This window comes from Lactuca serriola, chromosome 4 (genome assembly GCF_051521515.1).
Source record: "Lactuca serriola cultivar US96UC23 chromosome 4, Lser_US96UC23_V15, whole genome shotgun sequence".
NCBI lineage: Eukaryota > Viridiplantae > Streptophyta > Magnoliopsida > Asterales > Asteraceae > Lactuca > Lactuca serriola.
The window spans coordinates 369,093,409-369,118,678 of NC_136411.1; the positions used below are offsets into that span (position 1 = coordinate 369,093,409).

The window sequence follows — 25,270 nt, forward strand, 5'->3', positions numbered from 1 at the left end:
GATTTTATTTTTTTAATGTTAAAACGAAGCAACGAAATTCCTTTAAGTAAAAAAATAACGATTTTTTTTTTGATTAAACTAGGTGTTACGTTACGTATGTGTAGTAGTTAGGTTCACCATGGTTGTTAAGTTGTAGCTTTTCAAAGTCACAACCGTCGGTAGAAAATGAAGTAATGCGTTTGGATATGAGACAACCAGGTAGTATTGTTGACAACATTTTGTTGACCTTTATTTCTCACTTTAAAGATTTGTGAGGCCACATACACAACGTTGAGATTTGGATATCAGAAAAGTCTAGGGCCTTCATAAAACATTTATTATGGGTGTGTCATGGGTCCTGATTATTATGTTTGACGATATGAGAGAATTTCATGAATTCAGTGGGTATAACACAAGTTACATGTATGACACCTGCACTGCACCACTAGACTGAACAAATTACATTCATCAAATTTCATGAACTTAATTCAAAGTCGTATTGAACTTTTTGTTGGAAAATTTTAGTATAAACTAGGTGAGTGACCCCGCGTTGCGGGGTCTGCGAGGTCAGATGTGAGATTTTTTTTTTCGGTTGATTAACTCGTAATGGGATTAATAGTAAACTGCAAAAACACTCATATGGTTCGATTTTGACATATTGTAACGACCATGTTGTCCTTGGAGCTGTTTAATTTCCACATTGTTTTCAACTACCCCTGGAAGGTTAACAAAAATAATTCCCATTGGCATAAGTTTTCTAGTAAAAGATGGACTCATTACCGGTTTATCACTGCCTAATTTCTGGCTAGAAACCAATTTAAGACCTTTTTGCATGATAATGGCAATAAGTAACACCTGCATAAACCTTGTTTAGAAGTACATATGTCAGTGACATTCTCAAACCTGTAAACCAAACAATAACAACAGAAGTTGGATTAAAATCTATAGAGTATAGAAAGTCCATAAATACTAATAACACCAATGATTCTTGATTAAAGAAATTACACATAGACACCCTTTGACAGCAGGATGTTTGCAAAAGCCCTATGGAAATTAGTCTTGACTATAGATGGGATAAATCAATGGTCTATTCCAATGGAATAGACCATTCCATTCCAACTTCGAATTTATCATACCAAACACTACATCAAGTCCTTCAACGTATCTTTAACTTTTTCCAATGCTCCAATTTCATCAAATGTTACTCCAATGTCACTCGGAAGAATCACATCCACTAAAAGCCTTTTCTTAAACTCATTTTCCATTACAACATCCTATCATTATTATTATTAATATTATACAAATCAAAACTGTCGGCAAATTTCATATAAACTCCAAATCTCTTAAACAGTAAGGTAAGAATAACGTCACCTTGAGAGATTTCTTCAAGTTGTTGGATTCATTCTGAACTCCTTGCAGATTTTCAATACGGTATTGTATGCTGCCAAATTGACAATTACATACTTTACTACGATTCCTTCTTATATAAGGCTAAATTACAATATCATTAAATATATTGCAACCTACTATACTATTTTTATTAATACTAGTACGTTACATTGAACCAGGGCCGGCTCAACGAGTTTGGGGGCTCTAAGCGAACCAAAAATTTGGGGCCCTTTCACATTCACTATACTTAATATTATAAACCCTCCTCCTTTATCCGGGCTTGGGACCGACAACAATAAATTAAAAAGTTTACAAATGGCGGAGTTAAAATTTTTTTTTTTATGTATATGTTTTTTGTGAATATATTTTATGACGTAAAGTTAATTTTTCTAGCTTTTTTAAATGCAAATTCATTAATGAAATTTTCATAATCAATTTCTTTTACTAACTGTTTTTCAATTGACAAAATTGCTAATCCATTTAATCTTTCTTGTGACATTGTAGATCTTAAATAATTTTTTAATAGTTTTAATTCAGAAAAACTTCTTTCTGCAGAGGCAACGGTTACAGGAATAGTTAACATAATCCTATAGGCAACATATGCATTTGGAAAAGAACTAAACTTTTTAATGTAATTAAGTATATTAATAATTGTATCACGTTCTAAATGTACAATATGTCTTAAAAGTTTTAGTTCATGAAATAAATCTAAACCATCGATATCTAAGCTATCATCATGCTTTAAAGTTTTTTCAAGATTTAAACAATGTTTTTTTAAAGTATTTTCATCAAATGATTTTAATTTTTCTATACTAAATAGAAAACCAAAAATATTTTTGAACTCGTTAAATTGCTCAAATCTATTTTTAAGTGAAGTAATAGCTTTATCTACTATATATAAAAAGTAATCAGTTTTAAATAACTGAATAGGAGTTTTAATAGTTTCATTACCAACATTTTCATCATATCGTCTATTTCTTTGAATGATACGTTTTTCACGAAATTCAGGTTTTACATTCATTTCTAAAGCTAATTCTTTTGCATAATCTAAAACCTTTTCAAATCCGTTTTCCCTATATTCTTCAAAGAAACACAAAAGTCCATTTAGTTGATCTATAGTATCATCGATACACATATCATTTGATTGCAAACTTTTACTAACAGTGTTAATAGCAAATAAAACATCATACCAAATAATCATTCCTAATAAAAATTCATAGTTTTCAAGTTCATATGTAGCTAAACATTTAGCCTCACTTTTAATTTTTGGATCTCCACAATTTTTGGATAATTGTAAAAGGGCTTTTCTTAATTGTGGTGCTTGAAATCTAATTGCTTTTACACTTTCTACCCTACTTTCCCAACGAGTTTGCGATAATGATTTAAGTGTTAGGTTTGATATATTATCTTGTAATATTTTCCACCTTTGAGTTGATGAAGCAAATATAGAATATATACGTTGTATAACTCCAAAAAATTCACTAGCTTTATCAAACGAATTAGCCATATCACAAATTACTAAATTTAAACTATGACAACCACAAGGAGTGTAGAATGCTCTAGGGTTAATATCTAACAATCGTTTCTGTACACCTTGATGTTTTCCTTTCATATTTGAACCATTGTCATAACCTTGACCCCTAACATCATTTATATCTAGTCCTATATTTTTAATTTCATCAACTATAGCATCATATAAGCCTTTACCGATTGTATTATCTACAACTAAAAATCCTAGAAAGTACTCCTTAACTTCTATTGGAGTTGTTGAAAGATCTAAACATCGTAAGATAATTGACATTTGTTCTTTATGACTTGTATCAGGAGTACAATCAAGTATTATTGAAAAGTATTTAGCCTCTTTTACTTTTTTAATAATTTTAGTTTTAACTTCTTCTCCTAATAAACTAATAAGTTCATTTTGCATATTATGTCCAAGATAATGATTATGAATTTCTTTATCATTAATTCTCCTAATATGTTCTTGCATAATAAGATCAAATTCAGCAATCATTTCAATTATAGTTAAAAAAATTACCATTATTTTCTTCATAAATTTTTTCATTTGTTCCACGAAATGCTAAATTATTTTTTCCTAAAGTTTTTACTACAACAATGATTCTTATTAACACATTTTTCCAATGTTCTTTTTCTTTATTTATTTGTTCTTGGATTTGCTTGTCAATTGTTTTATTATTTGCTAATCTAGTTTGTAAGTCAATCCATGACCTCATATTAAGAATGTGTCCGTTACTTGCTTCATGTCTTTTTAGTATACTAGAAATATTATTCCAATCATTGTTACCTTTATGTGCTAATGAACATGTAGATGTATTCACATTAAATAATTTACAACAAAAACAAAAAACTTTATCTACGTCTATGGAATAAACCAACCATGTTTGTTCGTATTTTTCTCCATTTGGTATTTTTTGCATATAAAGAGATGTACTAAAGCTTCTTAAATGTTGATCTTTTGGAAATTTAAAATCGTAAATTTTAATAGGACCTTTTCCTACAATTAAATCTCTTAAATTAGTACTTATATTATTCCATCTACTTGGATCATATATGTTTAAAGGCGTCTTATTATTTTCACTATTAGTTTGTTCGTTATCAATTTCAATATTGGTTTGTTCGTTATCATTTTCACTATTAGTTTGTTCGTTATCATGTTCGTTATTAATTTGTTCGTTATCAATTTCAATATTGGTTTGTTCAATATTATTATCAACATTAGCTTGTTCTGGTTCATTATCAACATTAGTTTGTTCTTGTTCATTATCAACATTTTTGTTTGTAGTTAAATATTTTAAAAACGACCCTTTTTGTTTATCTATAAAAGCTTCTTCTTGCATTTTACGTTTCCTTTTTGAAGCACCTGATTCGTATTTTCTCTTTGACATGTTTATTAAGTATTTGATTAGTAATAACTACAAATATAGAAGATGTGGATTAGGATTATACCGCCCTTAAGATAATGGAAAGCTCAAACACAATAGAATCTGCCAATCTAGAATCAGTATACAATGGAATCTGCCAATCTAGAATCAGTATACAATGGAATCTGCCAATCTGAAATAAAAAATCAAAAAATTGAAAAGATTAATAAATTTGATCATTCATGCCATTTGGAAAAAACCAAATACAATTAGAATACAAATTACATAACTTAATAAGAAAATACTGTTTTTAATTAGAAGACATTATACAACTAGATGTCAAACAAGAATCTCATTAAAAACAAAACTAAATTATGATGCCAAACCACATAATTCAAATCAAGTATCTATGTTTGATCTAAAAAGCTTGTTCTATCATTCTATAATATGGGTATATTCCATCAATCCGGTGTATACTTGACGTTATAACATTGATTGTATAGTTAAAAATGCATATTCTAATTATTTTAACATATTGAAAGTTATATAATAAAGAAACAATTCAGTGTATACTTGACTTATACTCAATCGGGTACAACTGGATTAAGATAAATAATTATATTACCACATTACCCCAAATCCCTTATATAATCTGATAATCAACATTCAACAATAGGAAAATCAAAACTCAAAAGCCAAAAGGGAAAAAGCAAGCACATTACCGTTTCAATTCAATGCCAACAGAATAGTTGATTTTGATTTTAGAGTTTTGAGAGATGGAGAATCCGAACAACAGTTCAACCGACAAGACTCAATGACGATTCAAATCATTCAATGATTCAATCGACAGCCGACAGGTTGTGTGGAACTGTGGAAGAATCGACCGACGATTGGAGAAGAATTCTAAATCGAGTCCGAGAATGGAGAAAAGAAGGGAAGTTGAATCGTTTCTCTTGTCGCAGCGTGATTGTAGTTGATCGTAACTCGCAGGCGTGATTTTTTTTTGAGGAATGGCCGAATGTGTATAGGGTACTTGGGTATATCTTGATTTGGATGGACTGAATAGATGAGAGAAACAGAATCGGACTTGAACATGGGGCCCCTTACAAATTGGGGCCCTAAGCCCTACCTTTGAAACCTTAAGCTTAAGGCCGGCCCTGCACTGAACATACTTTCTTTATCTTTTATACTACCTAGTGTCGATCCATGTATTTACATTTCTTTACCCACGATACCAACATACTTATACTTATTTTACCAATAACAACCACAAACTTATTTATTGTTTAGTCATATCATTTCAAAAACAACATTTACAACTTCTAAAGAGCAATAGTAATACATGTTGCTATTCCCACACCAGAATTTGCTCAAAACAGAAGACTAAGATTAAGTGACTTTTAATAGGATACCTCTCATTTGAGAGAGCAAATCTTGCCTCTTCGTCAACTTGAGCGTCTTGCATTAGATGATGGCTTAGAGCCCATCCAACAACCTTCTCAGCACCTTCGATAATAATAATAATAATAATAATAATAATAATAATAATAACTAGAAAGGTTATCCCCGCTACGCGGGGGCCAAAAGTTTTCAATATTGTTTTTGAATCGATAAATATGACAGACGTAGAAAGTGCAAGAATAAAAAGCCCGGAATTTGCTCCAGACTGTTTTTTTTTCATGTTTTTATGAAAAAATATAAAAGTTTTGACTGCAAGGATCAGAAGTATCAAAACGGATAAAGAATTAAAGATGTAGGAATTAGCAAATTTTTAGAAAATGGATCAAAGTTGTCAAACTGTTAAAGTTTTGTGGCCAAACTTTAAATATTAAAAGGTTCTTAAAAAGTGTAAAAATATTGATTGCAATGACCAAAAGTGTCAAAATAAGTAAAAAAATAAGGAGCAAAGTGCAGGGACAAATTTTGCCAAAAAAATAGTAAGTTTACTATTCCTTTTGTTGAGAACTTTAATATATATATATATATATATATATATATATATATATATATATATATATATATATATATATATAATAATAATAATAATAATAATAATGCCAAAATATTTAAATAATAATTCAAAGATTCTCAAAACAAATCTTACATTGAAGGAAATGACATACCTTTGTTTGTAAACTGCAACACATAATGCAATGAATTAAAATCCTCAATTTTTATGACTTTATCGTTGTTAGTTTTTTATTATTTTTTATATACGATACAACACCTTTAACATTCGAGTTTTTCCTCTTTTGACTCTTCGGTCGATTCAGATCCAGGTGACAAAGAAAGAAGATTCCCGGATGAAATCATAGCTTTAGAAATATACACAGTCATAAAAGAAGTAGAATCTTTATATCTGAACCCCAATTGTCAGAAAGCACATGTAATATTATTCATGGACGTTACCCTTTGTAGTTCTCCTTGACCATATTGCGTCATCGATTAAAAACCTTCTTCCACCCAACACCAAGCGTTTGCCTAGTGCTAAAGAAATAAGATATATAAAAATGGATTAGAGGGAAACCATTGCGCTAGTGGACTAATTTATATGCAAAGGTTTTGGCTTTATTCTTAACTAATTTGTTGTTGCTGGTTAAAGAGTTTACCAAAGCTGATGAAGTCCACAAATTGGTTGTTTCCCATGCTCGAGATATGTTTAACAATGTCAATGCCAGTTCTTGTCCAAACTGATGAAATAAATCATTATCATATGCAACTCCTTTGGCTTTCACCACAAAACCTTGGAGCAGTTTTGACTTTAAAGGTCAAATCATTGGATCTCAGAGTATTCAAAATTTTCATACTTATCTATTGACCACATGATAAATCTCAATCAAATTAGCATAATTCTTGGACGAAACACAAGGTAAGAAACTCCTAACCTGCTCAATCACTGGTCCATTTGAGAGATCGAAAGCAGCATCATTGAGCTACATAATCTCCACTACAACTCATAACAATAATTATTAAACTGTAAAGACTTCCTAGATCGTGAAAAGTAATCAGGTTGAAGACTGAAACTATCCTACAAAACACAACATAATTACATCAAATACTCATAAGAAACACGTAAATAAAACCGATCAACAAAACCCACATAAGAATTAGGGTTTAGATCAATGTTATTGTCTGAAAGGGTTATATGAGTGTTTGAAGATTACAACGACTTCTTGAAGGAGGGATTGTGGGTCAGGTGGGTCGACGGATTTCGGAGAGCCGGATGATCATGTCAGAGCGTTCCTTACAGCTGATAAGAAGGGTCTAAAAGTGAGAAACTGCTTGCTTGGACTGAAATTAGATGGAATTCAATGAAGCCATTTCGGGGATTTAGTGGAGAAAATTAGTATCAGGAAAGAAGATTTCAAGGCCTGTGAAACGGTGATTGTAGAGCGTACTCTGAAATCCCATTCGAAATTGTTCCTGTTGCTTTGGATCTTATCTGTAAACCCTACGCATGAAGTCCATAAATACGTTGACAACATTCAGGGCTCGAGGAAAATAGGGAGGAAACACTTGAAAGAAAAGGGAGAATTTTGAGAAGACGACATACCTGGAGTGTCGACTATGATCCGAAGGAAAACCATTGCAGATTAGAACAAACATATCTGAGAACAAAGAAACATTTGAAAGAAAAGGGAGAATTTTGAGAAGACGACATACCTGGTGTGTCGACTATGATTCGCAATCGGAGAAAACCAGTGCAGATTAGAACAAACATAACCTAGAACGAAGAGACAGTCGGTGAGTCGTCGTTGCTATGGTCGTTCGACTTTGACGGTTCAACGTCTTTATGGGAGATTAGACAAACAATGCGCGTTAGAGAAAGCCGTTGACGACGTCGAAGCAGGTGTGGAGCAGTGGTTCAACGTCTTTATGGGAGATTAGAGTAAACTAACCTTATGAACAATTAGTAGGTGTTAGAGAAAGCCGTCGACGAAGTCGAAGCAGGTGTGGAGGAGATCGTTTATGGTAGCGTTTGATGTTTTTGTGGGTGCGTCTCTGATTAGAAGCGATGTTCAAAATTAATCGGAGGAAGGTGGTGGGTAAATGATACTGGAACTCAGATGCGGTGAAGTAAGTGTTGTATGACACGTAACACCGACAAAACACATAGAGCGGATGAAATAAAAATACATGTTCATAAAGAAATGATAAAATGGCATTAATTGCCCAAAACAAAAAGGCTCAACAACTAATCTAGAAGATAACAAACTCCAATAAAGAAAGGACCGATTTTGCCAACTCCTTAGCATATTTACTGTAGCTAAGGATGGAGAAATTTAATATATATATATATATATATATATATATATATATATATATAATATTTATATTTTACTAATGGACATATTATATATATATATATATATATATATATATATATATATATATATATGTGTGTGTGTGTGTGTGTGTGTGTGTGTGTAATTCTATGTGGGTTTGTTTTTTCCTCTGTGAGAATTTCGAAACGATATATTATATGTCCAAAACGAAGTATATATGAATAATATATTGATTCTTTGGGGGTAAAGCTCCTTGGGGGGGGGGGGGGGGGGGTTAGCGGTTTCACTAATAAGGACACCACATCCTAAATCCCAAAAAAACATTGGTGTGTGCCCTTTTTAGCAAAATCGTCAAAGATATGGAAGTCAACTTCAACATGACTGTTAGACAGAAAACAATTTTTTAGTGTCTTCGGGCACCTCGTGCTCAAGATTTTCTGCTAACTATCCCTATTGAGGCCCTCGGCCAACATATGTCTCCTGTAGAGTATCGAACTATCCTCTGTTATCGCCTCATGATTCCTCTATTCCCAACTGACTAGGTATGCCCAGTTTGCCGTAAGGCATGCATGGACACTTTTAGGAAACATGCGGTTCATTGTAGAGAGGTCCCTAGTTTCAAGTACCAACATGATGTGGTTAGCGGTGGTTGTCGAGGCCAACAAAATTAATAACCCTAAATATTTTACACTAAAATAATAGTGTATAGTGGTAAAGGGATCAAATCCACGGAGATTGATTCAATTTTATAACTCTATGAAAAATCTCTTTGTAAAAATACTTGTAAAATGACAATAAATTAAAAATAGGGGGTTTGTTCTTTTGAAATACTTGAAATAAACTAGAATTAAACTAAGATTTAAATAAACAATTTCAAAAAAAATAAGAGTTTGATGTAAAATCAATAAGAGAAGGATGGTTGACTTAAGGTTTCCTCACTTTGACTTTTGATGACCATATCATTAGAATCCAATGGTGCAATAGTTGATTTAAATCCTTAATTTGGCTATAGTAATCCAAGACGCTTGAGATTACCTAGACTTTTCTTAGTTGTTAAAATGGTTAGAGAAACTCATAACAATTTTCTTAGTCAAAGTCACAATTTCCATTAAGCATGTAAGTAGTGAAAGTCAACTAGAATTAAGAACCAAAAAGTCACCAAATCCAAGAGGAGTCAAATGATTTCACTACCTTGTTGGAGGAAATGTTTTTCTGATTGTGTGAAGCAAAAACAACACAAAAATCATTTGTTGCTTGCTAATTTGAGGATCCTTTACTTAATCAAGAAATTAGCCAACTAATCACCACAAACACATTTAAACTCATGAATAGAAACATACACGTAGTGATAATATGTTAAATCACAAAACATTTCCATAAAGATTTTAGAACAAGTTCATGGATTCTTCAACATTCAACAAAAGTTCAAAGGATTCAACAAAAGTCAACCAAGATTAGTTTAGCCAAACATTGCTAAACTCAAAGAAACAAAGTTAGAGAAGATTGTACCAAACATTTAACAAGAATCAAGAGGTAAAAAGATAATGTTCTTGAGGTGTTCTTGGCCTTCAAAAATCTACAAAACTCAAGAGAGAATGTTCAAAAATCGGATGTCCAAGAGTCTACAAAAGATGGGCACCAACCTTCCTCAAATAGCCCAAAAGAAGAATTTCCAGAATTGCCCTTACAGGAGGTTGCGCGACCCGCGTGCTGTTGCGCGGGTGGTCCCTGGATGTAGTATCTTTGAGGTTTGGGCCTCCATAGCTTAGCCTACATGGCCTAGTTCTAGACTAATCTGCTCCAAGCCCATTTTTCTTCAAGTTTTCTTCAATTTAAACCTAATTTGGCTTCTCCAAATGATCCAAACTCGCCCGGTTAATAATCTACGCATGCTTGAATAAACTCCCGCATCTTACAAATTTAAAGTTTATTTCTCTCAAAGCCTTCAAATAATCATCAAGGTCGCTCCATGCATCACCTCCACCACCCATCAAGCCTAAGATCCTTGTTATCCACCAATTCCCATCGCTTTCCATACGTCCCGAACATTCCCGCTCCACTAGTCTCCATAAAATCTGCAATAAAGCTCATGAAACTAGAAAGTACCTGAAATAGTCATAAAATAACAAAAAGAAAAATATGCATGGAAATTAACTAGATTATGGATGAAATATGCTAAAATAAATTATAAAAAGAAGTAAATAAAATGAAACTATCAGTTAGTGATGTTCTCTTTGATGTTTGTTGTGACAACCCGAAATTTCTAACTTATACATTCTTCATTTTTATCAAAGTTAGCATCGTTTTGCTATTTTATGATGAAGTTTTGGGTCTATAGGAGTGCTTGAGACTTAGTATAATCAAGATATGAGTCGTAGAATGGGTTAGTATGTGTGTAGCATCACAAAATCAGGCCAAACACACCAAACAAGGTGTGTGTGGCCGCACACCCATCCCCAGCCGCACACTCTCCCATATATATATATATATATATATATATATATATATATATATATATATATATATATATATATATATATACTACACTTGTCATTTTTGAACACTTTTTCACTTCTTCAAAGCTAGAACACATTTTCTCTCAAGTACCATCCAAAGTTTCACGCCAAACTTCAATCAAGTGAGTGATTCATCCTTTGTTTAGTTAATATGTGACCTTAACTAGCCTTTCCCCTTGCCTTGATCCATGAAAACATCCATTTTTAGTCAAGAACACCAAGAACACCAAGAACACACACTATTTTTGGACCTTAATCACCCTTTCAAGCCTCTATAACGTGTATACACTTATCATAACTTGTTATATGCTAAGAACACTTGATGATATGCTAGAAAAACATGATTTTATCATGTTCATAAAGGGTGTGCGGCCGCACACATCACGCTGGCCGCACACCCCCTTTTTAGGTCCAAAAATGGTAATAAACTTCATATAAGGCTAAAGCATGAAGTAAGAAACCTTCCTAGATGAGTCCTAAAGCCTTAAATTATGTTTTGACACATTCCATATGGAGTGTGCGGCCGCACACCCTGGCCACACACACACAAATGGTGTGTATTTTGACCATACACTCCCTTGTATAGCCATATACCCCTTATATACAATCATATATGGTTGTAACACTTCAAAATAAGTGTTTACTAGCCTCTAAGGTAGCTTCAATTCAATAATTAGATGTTATAAGCACTAATTATTTTCATATATGTATCACTATATGTTAAATAGTATCCGCGTGTGTGCTCAAGTCTTCACTTGACACTTAGCATCCTATACAATCTGTTCATCCAAACCACTCACTACAGGTGAGTTCATACCCCTTAATTAACCTTTTAAATGTTTTTTTAAATGCTATTATGGGGGGGGGGGGATACAAGTTGAACAATTATAGTTATTATATCAACCACATGTGATTAATAACTACCAAACAAGTGGTCTTCTTACTTTTCAAACTGTGTTATCAAACTATTTTACTTCAAACTATTTTACAAACTCTTTTACATATCAAATGCTTTTATCAACTCTTTCACATGCCAATTATTGATACTTAAACTCTTTTAAACTTATATTCTATTAAAATGTATATCTATATAGATATAGTTAGATAAGTAGGATTGAAAGGACTTAAGACTGATAGCTCATCTTACTTCATGTTCCTTGTTTGGTTGTGGACTTAGGGTATCAGGGTTATCTGTCTGAGGGTCGTTTGAATCCTAGTTATATATTATGTATATGTATATAGATATAAAAGTGTTGAGTCATTTAGTTGTAAAAGTCGAAGCATTGTTTGTTCTATTTCGTGTGTATTTATTTACTAAGTCTTTTTATGTCGAAGCCTAATGTCTTGACTTAGTATTTTTTGTACACTCATGTTTCCTATAAATAGGGGTTGAGGATAGAAGTAGAAAAGGAGTCTTTCTGCTTATTTTGTAATCAATATTGTATTAGAATTCTCTGTTTAATACAAACTTGCTGATTAATATTTACATTTGGTGTTCATATCATTCATTACTCATTCATCTAAATCATGATTACTTTCTAAATCTTGATTACAATTCACATCAATTGGTATCAGAGCAGGATTCAAACTGCGTTAATCTGATTTTCATTCTAGAATCATTTTCATTTTGAGTTACGAGTTCATTCAAAATATTTCCGCGCTTTTGGTTTTGAAAATCTCTCTTGATCTTCAGATTTGAATCGATTCTGCATCTGAATTGTTTAGTCGAGTAATAGATTAGCAATTTGTGATCAATTCACAAATTCATCAAGTTTTTCAAGTTTTTCATCAAAATCCTCGTGTTCAACAATGGCAAACTTTAACATGAACACTATGACCTCATACTCTCATTTGCTTGGTTCATCTACTAAGATTCCGATGATGATTCCGGAACATTATGATCAATGGGCCGACATAATGGAAGATTATCTGAATGGGATTAATGAGGAGCTCAGGAACTGTATCAATGGAACAGTTCTACCTCCTGTGAATGTTCAAACAATAGGAGCTTTTGGAACTTCAAATCAAGTCAATGATCAACTTGATCGTATGAAAAAGAATGAGAAGAGATGTATGCGAGAGCTGAGAGGTGTATTGCCACCTGTGGTTTACAACTACATTCGTGGTTGTAAAACAGCTAAAGACATCTGGATCACATTGAAGGAAAAATACCAGGGTAGTGAAAAGACAAAGATCCATTCTGTTAAACAATGTCTTGTTGAGCTTAAGGAGTTCATAGAGAAGGATGCTGAGACGATTGAAAACTACTATGATCGTCTGAATGAAGTCATTTATCGATGCAGCAGATATGGAATCACAAGGTCTCTAATGGAATTCAACCTTACATTCATCATGGGGCTTCGCAAAGAATGGCAAAGTGTGAGCATGATGATAAAGAATCAGCAGAGCTTTGATACTTCAAGTCTGAATGATCTATACAATCAGCTGAAGACACATGAAAACGAAGTTGCTGAAATGTTAGAAGAGTCGAAACAAAGTTTGGGTGGACCACTGGCATTGGTGTCGAAAATGAATGAAGTTGAGTCTGTTGAAAAGGAAAGCTCGGATGATGAGGGGTTCCTAATGAGTTCTGATGATGAGGCGGTTGCATTTTACTCAAACAATATAGTAAAGAAATTTTTTAAGAAGCCATTCAACCCAAAGGGTATGCAAGGAGATGCGAAGAGTGGTTTTGTGAAAGTCGGAGTAAAGGCTGGAGGTGAGGAGAAGAAGAAGTATGAGAAGTATGAGAAGGTGGATGAAAATGTGAAGGAATCGAAGGCAGAGAAAAAGCTGAAAGGTGATTCAGGAGTCAATTGCCATTACTATAATGGAGCTAACCACTTTGCAGCTGACTGCATGTTGAGGAAGAAGGAAGAAAAGAAATCCAAAGTCAAAGACGAAGCTTACTATGCTGAAAAGCTTGAGGAAGTTCGTGTAAAGGCAAAAGAGCTATCTTTGGTTGCTAGGGGAGAGATAGATGAAGATGAAAGTGGAACCTACCAAATCTGGTCTTCGGGTTCAGATGATGAAGAAATGAGGCACCCTACACACGGTGCGATGTTCGCTAGTTTTAAGGAGAATAGCGAAGAAGAAGAAGAAATCTCTGGACATTGCTTCGTGTCTAAATCCACTTATAAGTCTCCTATGACCACCAAGGTACGTGCTATTCTTGAATCTTTTAATATTCCTCTAATTGCTTATGATGCTGAAATAACTGCTTTCGATGATATTTGTTGCTTATTTTGATGTTGTTATTGTGTCTGCTAGTACTGAAGCTCAAAATTTAAATACACAACTAGCTGAGACACGAAGATAGTTAGACATAAAACGAAGCAGGGTAGATTATCTTGAACTACAGATGAAAAATTTCAATTGTGATAGGGATAGTCTAGATAGAGATGTTAGATTGTTGTTAGCTCAACAAAACATCTACTATAATTCTGCTAAGAGACTATATGCAAAGTTAACTGCTTTACATCATTCATCTGAAATAAGCAAAGAACAACATAGAAAATTACTACCTTTTCTTGCTTATGAACGTTAAAAAGTTTATGTTATATCGTATGATTGTGAAGATACTATTGCTCAGTTTGACAAAATACCTGACGATAGATTTGCATATGGTATTGTCAAAATTGATGAATTTCTGAATGCTGATGAATTCGTAGATATTGTAAATGATAGTTTAACAGAGAATGAACAAATTAAGATTTTAAAGAAAACTGAGACTTCGACTCTTGATTCTCAACTCAATTATGCTGATGTCGATGACAATTCAGATAATGTGAGTGAAATTAGTGAAATCGAAGAGGAAGAAGAGATTGATTGTTCTCAACTGTCTGTAATTAATATAACGTCTAAGGTCAAAGGTAAAGAAATTTTAGTTGATTCGATAGTGAAGGTTGACACTGAAAAACCCTCAACTTCGAAACTTTTTGACTTTGACGATGTGGAAGTTCGAAGTAGCCAAATAGATGACACTGATGATGACGAAGAGAAAGTGAAAACTTCGTGTGAATGTAAGAAAGAGAAGAATGTTTCAACTGAAACATCACCTACAAACATTGTTGTTAAACAAGTGTATGGTGACACGAAGGAATTCAACATAGTTCTTAATGACAAAGGTGCACACTATTTGGAAACCAACACGGTTGTCTATCCGAATTTCACATGCACTGATAAACGGTTTTTCCAAACCAAGTCTTCGTCACTGCTGGAAAGTTGATAAAATCAAGCCTGAATTCAAAAAAATGGTTGAAAATGATAACAAACGATCAACTACAAAAGGTTTCTTTGCAAATCAAAACACGGTAGAAAACAATTTAACTCAAAATTCTTATGTTTTTCAACGTCAAAAACCACCACAAAAATGGTTGGTTAACCATGAAAAAGAAAAGAAAGTGTTTGAAAAAGATGTTAAAACAAAATCGGAAGTGAAATTGAATTCTCACGAATTTAAATTGATGGTTGGAAAATTTTCAAGTGAAAACAATGTTTCGAAACGAAAGGCACGAAAGGCCATTTTTTGGCAAGTAGTGTCTAACGAAAAGCCTAATGTTGTCAAAACACAGGATTCGAAATCAACACCACCAAAATTTCAGAAAACAAACAAATCTCAAAACTATTTGTTAAAACAAACACAAAAGGACACATGTTTTCACAAACCAATGAAAATTGTTGACAAATATCCGATAAATAAAAAGGTTGGATCTATTCGAAAATATGATAACATTAGAAAATATGAGACTGGGCATAACTTTGTGAATGATCATAAGTTTGAAAATGTTAGAAAATCAACGAATAATTCACCAATTTCGAATGTCAAAACCCAAACAAAAACAAAATTTTCACCTAAACAACCAAATTTTCCAAATCATTCGATCCCAAAACCGACAAAAGTTTCTTACACAAAAGGAAAATCTGATGTAAATTCGATCAACAATTGGCTGGAAGGGCAAGGAAAACAATTTTAAACTGGCAAATTTTCACAACAACAAATCAAGATTGCGTTCGAAAAATATGTGAATGAATCTTTTGCTGGTAGTTCGTCTTCTCATGGTTCGAATGTCCCAGTACAAACGTGGAAACCAGTTGTGGAAGTTAAGAAGGTTGCAAAGGCTGAGGTGAAAATCAAAGAAAACCCAAAACTATCGAACAACTTTATTTCAATATCTAGATCTGATGATGTTGATTTAATTCATAGTGTAAAGGAAAAAGTAAAAACCTGGGTTTTAAATTCAAAGAATCTGTTTAATGCTACTAATGAAGGACCCAAAAAGACTTGGGTTCCTAAATATTTTCATTAAATGCAGGTGATGTGTGATGAGCAATACGATTCGAAATGGTTTATTGACAGTGGTTGCTCTCGTCACATGATTGGAAGAAAGGAGAGCTTGCGAGATTATAGAAGCTTGGAAAATGCTAGAGTAGTCAAATTCGGCAACAATCATAAGTCTCAAGTGAAAGGCTATGGAAAAGTCACGAATGGGCAATTCACAGTAAATCGAGTTGCTTATGTCGAAGGCCTTCAGCATAACTTGATTAGTGTTTCGCAACTTGTTGTGGGCACTGGAAATCAGGTGGTGTTCAACGAAGAAGGCAGCATCATATCGAAAGTGAACACAAATGAAGTGCTTCTCAAGTCAAAAAGATATGGAGACATGTTCACACTCGACATCAAACCGATTGTGGGCAAACCAGCAGTGTGTCTCTTGTCGAAGGCTTCTAATGATGTTAGCTGGCTATGACATCGAAGATTGTCTCACTTGAACTTTCGCAATATTAACAAACTTGTCACTAAAGATTTGGTTCGAGGTTTGCCTGTACTTAAATTTGATAATGATACTTTATGTACAGCTTGCGAACAAGGAAAACAACACAGAAAAGGACATCCAATCATTATAGATTCGAATATTGTGGAACCATTGGAACTTCTTCACATCGACTTATGTAGACTGACGAATATTGAGACACTCAATAAAAAGCGGTACATTTTAGTTGTTGTTGATGATTTTTCTCGATTTACATGGGTATATTTTCTCAGGTTAAAATCTGAGGTTGCTCAAACAATGATTGACTTTATCAAGAAGATTGAGATGAGTCTTAAAAAGAGTGTTTGAAAGATCAAAAGCGATAATGGTTCTGAGTTTAAAAATCAAAATCCGGATTCGTTTCTCACAGCTAAGGGAATTTCACATAATTTCTCATCACCATATACACCACAACAAAATGGTGTGGGCGAAAGGAGGAATAGGTCTCTATGCGAAGCGGCTAGGACTATGCTGACATATGCGAACTTACCTCAATATCTTTGGGCTGAAGCTGTGTCAACTGCGTGTTTTACTCAGAATCGTTCATTCATTCATCGAAGATTCAATATTACTCCATATGAAATACTTAACAATCGAAAACCTAATGTAAAATTTTTACATGTTTTTGGTTGCAGGTGTTTTATAATGAACTTAAAAGATAATCTTTCCAAGTTCGAAGCGAAGGCTGATGAAGGCATATTCTTAGGATATTCGCATAATTCTGTTGCATACAGAGTGTTAAACAAGTGAACACAAAAAGTTGAAGAGACTTTTAACTTAACCTTTGATGACTATTTTCTTAAGCAGATAGATCGCACATTCGAACAGAAGCCAATCATAGCCGATTCAAATAATCAAGTCGAAAATGAAAATACTATTGATTTTGATTATGAATTAATATTTGGTATTCCTGACAGGGCAATCGATGCTGAAATTCATGCTGCTGATAATCAAACTCCAGAATCCTCAAAACACAATGATGACTCTACTCGTACATCTGACTCAAGTAGTAGCGACTAATGAAAATACTATGGAGGGGGGAGCATACGACTAATGAAATCAGTGTTCAAGGTGGGCATACTTTCGAGGGGGAGAAAAGGCATGTAGATCAACATGTTGAGGGGGAGCATCAAGATAATAATCAAGTTGAGGGGGAGCTTGAAGTTTCAGTTGAATGGGAGCATGAATTTGACGACAATATTTCAGTTGCTGGAACTGAAAAAGAAGAGGTGTATGAGGATGCACCATTAGACTTCGATCCGACATATCCACCAATGGAAAAATGGACAAAAACTCATCCCAAAGAACATGTCATAGGGAATCCTCAAGACGGTGTGTTGACTCGAGCTCAGATTCGTGCCAAAAATGAGGTACTTAATGCGAATCAAGAATTGTGTATGTTTAATGTTTTTATTTTGAAAATAGAGCCAAAGACAGTAAAGCATGCAATGGAACCCTCAGATTGGGTTGTTGTTAGGCAATCCGAACTGGCTGAATTAGAACGAAACAAGGTTTGGAGACTTATTCCTAAACCTTCTGATGTTTCGATTGTCGGGTTAAAATGGATTTTCAAAAATAAAACCGACATAGATGGCAATATTGTTCGAAACAAGGCTAGGCTTGTAGTAAAAGGCTATTCGCAATAAGAAGGAATCGACTATGAAGAAACCTTCGCCCCTGTCGCAAGACTCAAGGCAGTTCGAATATTTTTAGCCTATGCAGCTCACAAAAATTTCGATGTTTATCAAATAGACGTTAAGTGCGCATTCTTGAATGGAGAGCTAGAAGAAACGGTCTATGTCGAGCAACCACCGGGATTTGTAAATGAGGAACATCCTGATCATGTCTATATTCTAGACAAGGCAGTTTATGGGTTAAAACAAGCACCAAGAGCATGGTATGCAAATCTTACCAATTTCTTGAAATAGTCAAAATTTAAGCAAGGATCAGTTGATCCCACACTATTTCGAAAGAAAGTGGGTAATAATCTAATGCTTGTTCAAATCTATGTTGACGATATTATTTTTGGCTCCATAGACCCTAAATTGTCTACTGAATTCGAAAATCTTATGAAAAGTCAATTCGAAATGAGCATGATGGGAAAAATAAATAATTTTCTTGGTTTGAATATAAGACAGAATAGGGATGGAATTTTTATCAATCAAGAAAAATACACGAAGAATCTGCTCGAGAAGTTTGGAATGACGAACAGTACAAAGCTTAGAGTGCTAATGGCAGTGGGCACAAGACTAACTCCTTCGTTAGATGCTCCTGCTGTTGATCTAACACTTTATCGAAGCATGATAGGGTCTTTATTGTACTTAAATGCAAGTAGGCCTGCTATTATGTTTTCAGTTTGTAATTGTGCCAGGTACCAAGCAAATCCCAGAGAGCCCCACTTAACTGCAGTGAAAAACATATTTCGCTATCTTAAGGGAACAATTTCGTTAGGACTCTGGTATCCTTCGAAGTCGGGATTCTTCATTCAAGCTTTTTCAGATGCTGACCTAGGTGGATGTACTTTGGATCAAAAAAGTACAAGTGGTGGATGTCAACTTTTGGATGGGAAGCTGGTGAGTTGGCAATCGAAGAAGCAAACTTGTGTTGCTATCTCCACTGCCGAAGTTGAATATATTTCGGCTGCTGCCTGTACTTCTCAAATTATTTGGATACAAAGTCAACTTCGTGATTATGCTATAAATATGAAAAAGATTCCCTTGTACTGTGATTCTCAAAGTGCGATTCACATTTGTCACAATCCGGTACAACACTCAAAAACAAAACATATTTCTCTTCGATATCACTTTATCAAAGATCATGTAGAGGATGGGAATATTGAAGTACATTTTGTTAAGACCACTGAACAACTTGCTGATATTTTTACTAAAGCTCTTGATGAAAAATCATTTGTGAGAATTTTAGCAGGTTTAGGAATGCTCGATGCGAATTCAGTGCCAAATATTATCACTCAAGGATGAAAGAAGTTTGTCTAGTAATGAAACGTTCATTCAGTTGATCTGAGTCGGAATCATTCAGAAGTTACTGTGCGTTAAGAGGCTTCGCTATGTTTCGCTTTCGCATATTGGGTAACTTAAGTTCATTTTACTTCTTTTCTTTAAAGCATTGAGAAAACATGAAAAACCAAAAATATTTTCATTTGTTTGTAATCTTTTCGAAAAATACAAAAACAACAAAAGGATTTTCTTTTGCTTTGCCTTTCATTTTCTAAAAATATAAAATTCCAAAAGATTTTATTGAATTTGTATTATTTTCTTAAATTTGTTTTGATCTTTTATGTTTGGAAAATATAAAATCACATAGATATTTTTGTTTCTTTTCAAAAATATAAAAACACAAAAAGATTTTTGTTCTTTTAATTTTGTTCTTTTATATTTGTGTTTTTCAGTACTAGTGGGAGCAAAATTTGAAGAGGCCATGCTTAGGTTTCTATGGGAAGGTATCATTTATTTGAACTATATACTAGTTAGGATGTCCCTAGAAGCATGTTGCAACATGTCGACCCAAGCCTCATATGACTCTATGTGTGTCAAACGAAAGCCTTAATGAAACTTTCATACGAAAGTTTCTTCCCAATTAGGCTTACATTCGCATAAGTCCAAAAAGCTACCTTACTCTTCTCACATGAGTTAAGAGTATTTTGTTCGGTCCAAAAATAACAGAGGTACATTCGATCTTACAACCAATCTTTTTCATCACAAATTTTCTTAACACGACGCACACATGAAGACACATGTCCATGAGGTCACTTGATCAAAACAATCATGATTTAGACATGTCATCAATCTATGTTAATGATCTAATTTCATGAGTCCATGAAGTAAGTAAAACCCAAAACCTTCACACATTAAGTAATTGACGGGGAACCATGTTCCAGAATTATACGAAACATTTGTTTCTGTACCTGATATTTCATATACTCCAAATCATATTCATTTGTATGAGTGGTCCTGATCAAATGTTCGAAGCTCACGATGTTTGTTTCCCAACAGGATCCAACACTTAATTTTTTTATGAATATGATTTCCGTGTGAGTATATATCTGAATCTATTGTCACTTTTCAAAATAATCCAAAGCAATCTTGTCCCTGATCAAAACAATCAAACAAGTAATTTCGGTTACAATTACTCACCTTATGTTTAGGATGATATGTAACGAAATTCGCATAACCACCAAATTAAGCCTATAAAAGAAGCCCTTCGATACTTCTCTACAAGTAGTCGATTGTATATCACGAGAACACACGAAAGCAGTTGATTACCTCTCTTGGTAATTAACGAAGTAACCTTTGCTCGAGGTTTCACTGCTTCGTGTCAATAAAATTTGACATCACAAAATCCCAATTTTTTTTTTTTTTTTTTAAAATTGCTTCTTATCTCATTCGTTTCAATCACATGCACTCACAAAATCCTTGAGGTTCTAAGTACTACCAACTTAGGCTGAAGATTTCACAAGTCTGGCATATGACTTCGTTTGACATCCCATAATCAAAAGAGCCTAACCTCGAAAACGAAGGTTTCGTTTTTTAACAACTGTGATCGCGAAGGGTATAAAGTAACCATTGGCCCTAGTTTCAAGGCATTTAATAGGGCATGATCATTACAACGGCTAGTGATTACGTGTTTTCAAGAACACGTAACCTAGTCTATAATTCAACAACGGTTCAACTTTGGGGCAATATATAAAAAAGGAATTTTTCACTGAAATCTTTACGCGATTCATAACTCTCAGACGAACAAAAACCCTAGAATTCTTCTCTCAAGTTATTCCCAATTTTCAATTTTCAACAAAGGCAACCAACCAATTCAACACTGAAGACATTGTCTCACAACCTCTGATGAAAATCCAAAGTACAAATTATCAGGTTGAAGCTACTGTGTCGACGTATCCAGAGGAGTTGAAGATGTTAATTGTTACACTGAAGCAATCACCTTTAGCCACAATGATGTTTAACTCTTTTTCTGTTCTGATGACCTGGTTATCAATGGCGGCTTCCACAACGTCATTCAACAAAGCAACATACATTATCACTTTCAACTTGGTGAATGATAGAAGGGTTCGATTGACAAAGTCGATGTTCATTAGTTACTTGGAGATTCCTAACTCAACACCCTTCTTCAAACCTCACAATGCACAGATTGTTCATATGTTTAATGAGATGGGGCATCAACCACAGCTGGACAAAATCAGTGATTTCAGAAAGTCAGGCTTGCCTTGTATGTGGAATTTTCTCTTTGGAATTTTCCTCAGGTGTTTAACATGTCGAAGTGTAGGTCTCGACAGAGGTAGGATGGAAGTATATGCTATGTTCATGGGCTTATACTACGATCTAAGTGTTGATTATGGGACTCAATTATGGAAGGAATTTATTAAGAGCCTTGAAAATACTACTGTTGAAAAGGGGATTTCGTGTGCTCGTTATTGGAGCTTGATTCTTCAAAAGATTTACGAAAAAGAAGGCATACAAGTTCCTGAGGGTGCAGAGGTTGTAGAATTTACCAAGTATCAATGCCCTAAGGTAGTGGAGGATGATGAAAATATATTTACGAAGATTGCGAGAATTCCTGATGCAATGCTTCGTAAAGTAAATCAGTGCTTATCTGATATATGAAGTCTATCAATCCAGATGTTCAAACTGGAGTTTTGTTAAATGTTGAAGGTGAGTCTTCCAAGCAAGCAAAGAAGTCAAAGAATGAGGAGAAAACAAAGACTGAATTACCTAAGTCTTCAGTAGGAGAAGATATTCAGAAGGTTGTTGGATCTGACAAGCCTATGAAGGAGCTTATGCCTTCAAAATCAGGTGTTTTAAAGAAGCTTCGCAAAATGTATCACAAGTGGACTTCGTCTGATGATTCTCCAACCATCCGTAAAACACTAGTGAGTAGTAAGGGAGTTGTTATCAGAGAAATTCATGCACCTGCTTCTCCATTGTCCAAGAAAAAGCGAGCCCATGATGTTGCGAAGCACATCACTGGGAAATTGTATAAGAAAAGGAAGCTTGTTGTTCGAGATGGCTCTTCAGAAGATGAAGTTGCTAGTGAAACTCCGATTGTTTCGACTTCAACAATGGTAACAACTTCACTTATAACTTCAAATATAACTTCGCTTGTTTCTACCACAACCACACTTCCACTCGAAGTGGTCACTACTGAATCATTTAATGAGGAGGTACCTACTTCTTATATGGTTGTCAACGTATCTGATACGGGGGCACCTATCACGAGTGTCGAAACATCATTACCTATTATTTTGTCCACTTCGTTACCTATCTCATCTGAAAGCCTAACTACTTCGTTACCACCATTTCTCATCCCAAACACATCTGTTACAACTTCACCCAGATTTGATCATGTTTTGAAACATCCTTTCACGAATCTATTCCTATCTCAATCCCCTGAGGATCCTCAACCAATAACTTCTCAAGCTCATTCCGATGATGAAACCGAAGGAGGTGGTTTCGGAGGAACATTTGAAGAACTTCATTTCGATTCAGAGGAGGAAGAGATACCTGACCACATGCTTATGTCGGGTAAACAATTCAAAATCCTGAATCGCAAATTAAATACCATCCTTCAGTCACAAGCTGACTTTGGTGCGAAGCATTTGCTTTCTGGTATGGAGGTTAATGCGATGATAAAAGCAGCAGAAAGAAGACTGCTTGAGAAGATAGATGGTAATGATCAAAACAATGAGCTTCGGCTTAAAGCTCAAGGGAAAACCTTTGATGGTGCCTTACAAGAACTGAAAAATTCCACAAAAGAACGTCATGTTCTTTTTGTCCAAGATTTCAAGAAATTAAGGGAGGACGTGAACTTGAAAGTCGAAGAATTGAAGTAAGAGATTGCAAAAGAGCTTCAACAGATTACTTCACAAAATTCGATAGTGCAACAACGTGCTGATATCGTGGCTGACGCAGTCACAAAAATTGTTAAAGACTATCAATCAACTGCGCCAACTATCGAAGTCAAGAGCAAAGATGACAAGGAGCAGTTCGCTAAGATCATTGAGTTATTAGCTAAACTAAAGGGCATTGTGTCGAAGCCTACTTCTCAGGCAATTTTAACTCCTGAATTCCTAACGCTGAAAGTGAATTCGTTGGAGCAGGCAATTCAGAAGGCTTTGGCTCCTATAACAAATTTTACTTCACTTTTGCCGAAGAATGCCCCACCTGCTTTCACAGGGGTGCAAGGGTGGAGAAGTAAAAGGAAATAAAGGGGAGGATGCCAAAGTTGTTGGGAAATTGCATTCGACTCAACTAAAAACGACATTACCTTTGAAGACCAGCCTAATTCCTTCAACAATAGTAACATCAAAACCAATTACAAAATTAATTCCTAAAGGAATTAAAATTGGCTCAGCAGATAAAGGAAGTTCAAGTGCGAAGCCTGATACTTCAAATATTAGGAAAGGAAAAGGTATTGCTTATGAAAAGTCGAAGGAGGAGAAGAAAGCTGAAATTGATGCTGAGATAGAGAAACAAAGGCATATTCAAAGCATTCTGAGGCTAAGAGAAAATGACCCACCAACAATGAACAAAGGTGATCCTACAAAGTTATACTCATTCGAAACAGTTGAATCCAAAGTATTGGGGAACCACATGTATGCATTTGAGAAAAAGCCAAGGAGAAGCTATGCCACTTCGAACTGATCAGACATATGCCAACTAGACTTCCCAATTAATGAAATGATGTTTATCACTACAAAGTACAAGGTCAGTGAAAAATTCAAAGATCCTGACGAGTACACATACTTGAAAATTCGATTTCATGCTGTACTTGGGAAAAATAAAGATGAAGTTTGGTCCCTGGTAAAGATAAAAAGAGTGATGGCAATCAAGAAAGACATAATGTTCGAGAATCTGCTTCAGAAATTTAGTTACTTTGTGGTTCGAGTAGATAATAAACCATTTGATTTTACAATTGCTGACTTTCCTTTGATGAATCTCAATGATCTTATTCAAGTGGCCCTAATTTTGAAGGATATGGAAGAAACCCAACTGAAGGAAACTGATTTAGATGTGTTCAGACTTGGTTTCGGGCATCTCAAGATATTCATAGATAATTACTATGATTGCTTGGCCTTAACTGATGAAGAGCTTACTTCAGGTCTTGGAAGAAAGGTTAATTTTTCTATGGAACCTACGAAGCCTCAACCGGAGTTGATGAAATATGTTGATGGTGAAATTTGTCTCAAACCATTTGGCATGGTATTCACAGGGAAAGACACAAAGGGAAAGGCAAAGAGATTCTTGTTTCAAGTTGCTGAGATTGAAAGATACACAACTTCGCAATATAAGAACTTTATTGTTCATATGAATAACTGCACCAAGAACAATGATGGAGACAAGACGGAACTGAAGAAGATAATCACTTGGTACTCAGAAATT

At 34.4% G+C, this 25,270-nt stretch overlaps 2 long non-coding RNA genes across 3 annotated transcripts; both read right to left on the reverse strand.

Annotated features, from left to right (window-relative positions):
* Window positions 1-949: 949 nt before the first annotated feature.
* On the reverse strand, window positions 950-6,169 carry LOC145097702 (uncharacterized). The gene is made up of 4 exons (XR_013704473.1): window positions 5,663-6,169; window positions 4,336-4,443; window positions 1,351-1,420; window positions 950-1,253 (listed from the first exon to the last, which is right to left on the reverse strand). It is a non-coding gene; the product is annotated as an uncharacterized LOC145097702 (long non-coding RNA).
* A 150-nt stretch (window positions 6,170-6,319) lies between these two features.
* On the reverse strand, window positions 6,320-8,353 carry LOC145100765 (uncharacterized). 2 transcript variants are annotated; one of them, XR_013705244.1, is made up of 5 exons: window positions 7,914-8,353; window positions 7,804-7,815; window positions 7,415-7,701; window positions 6,860-7,278; window positions 6,320-6,737 (listed from the first exon to the last, which is right to left on the reverse strand). It is a non-coding gene; the product is annotated as an uncharacterized LOC145100765 (long non-coding RNA). The 2 variants fall into 2 exon arrangements; XR_013705243.1 differs by having other exon boundaries at window positions 6,860-7,701.
* Window positions 8,354-25,270: the final 16,917 nt, after the last annotated feature.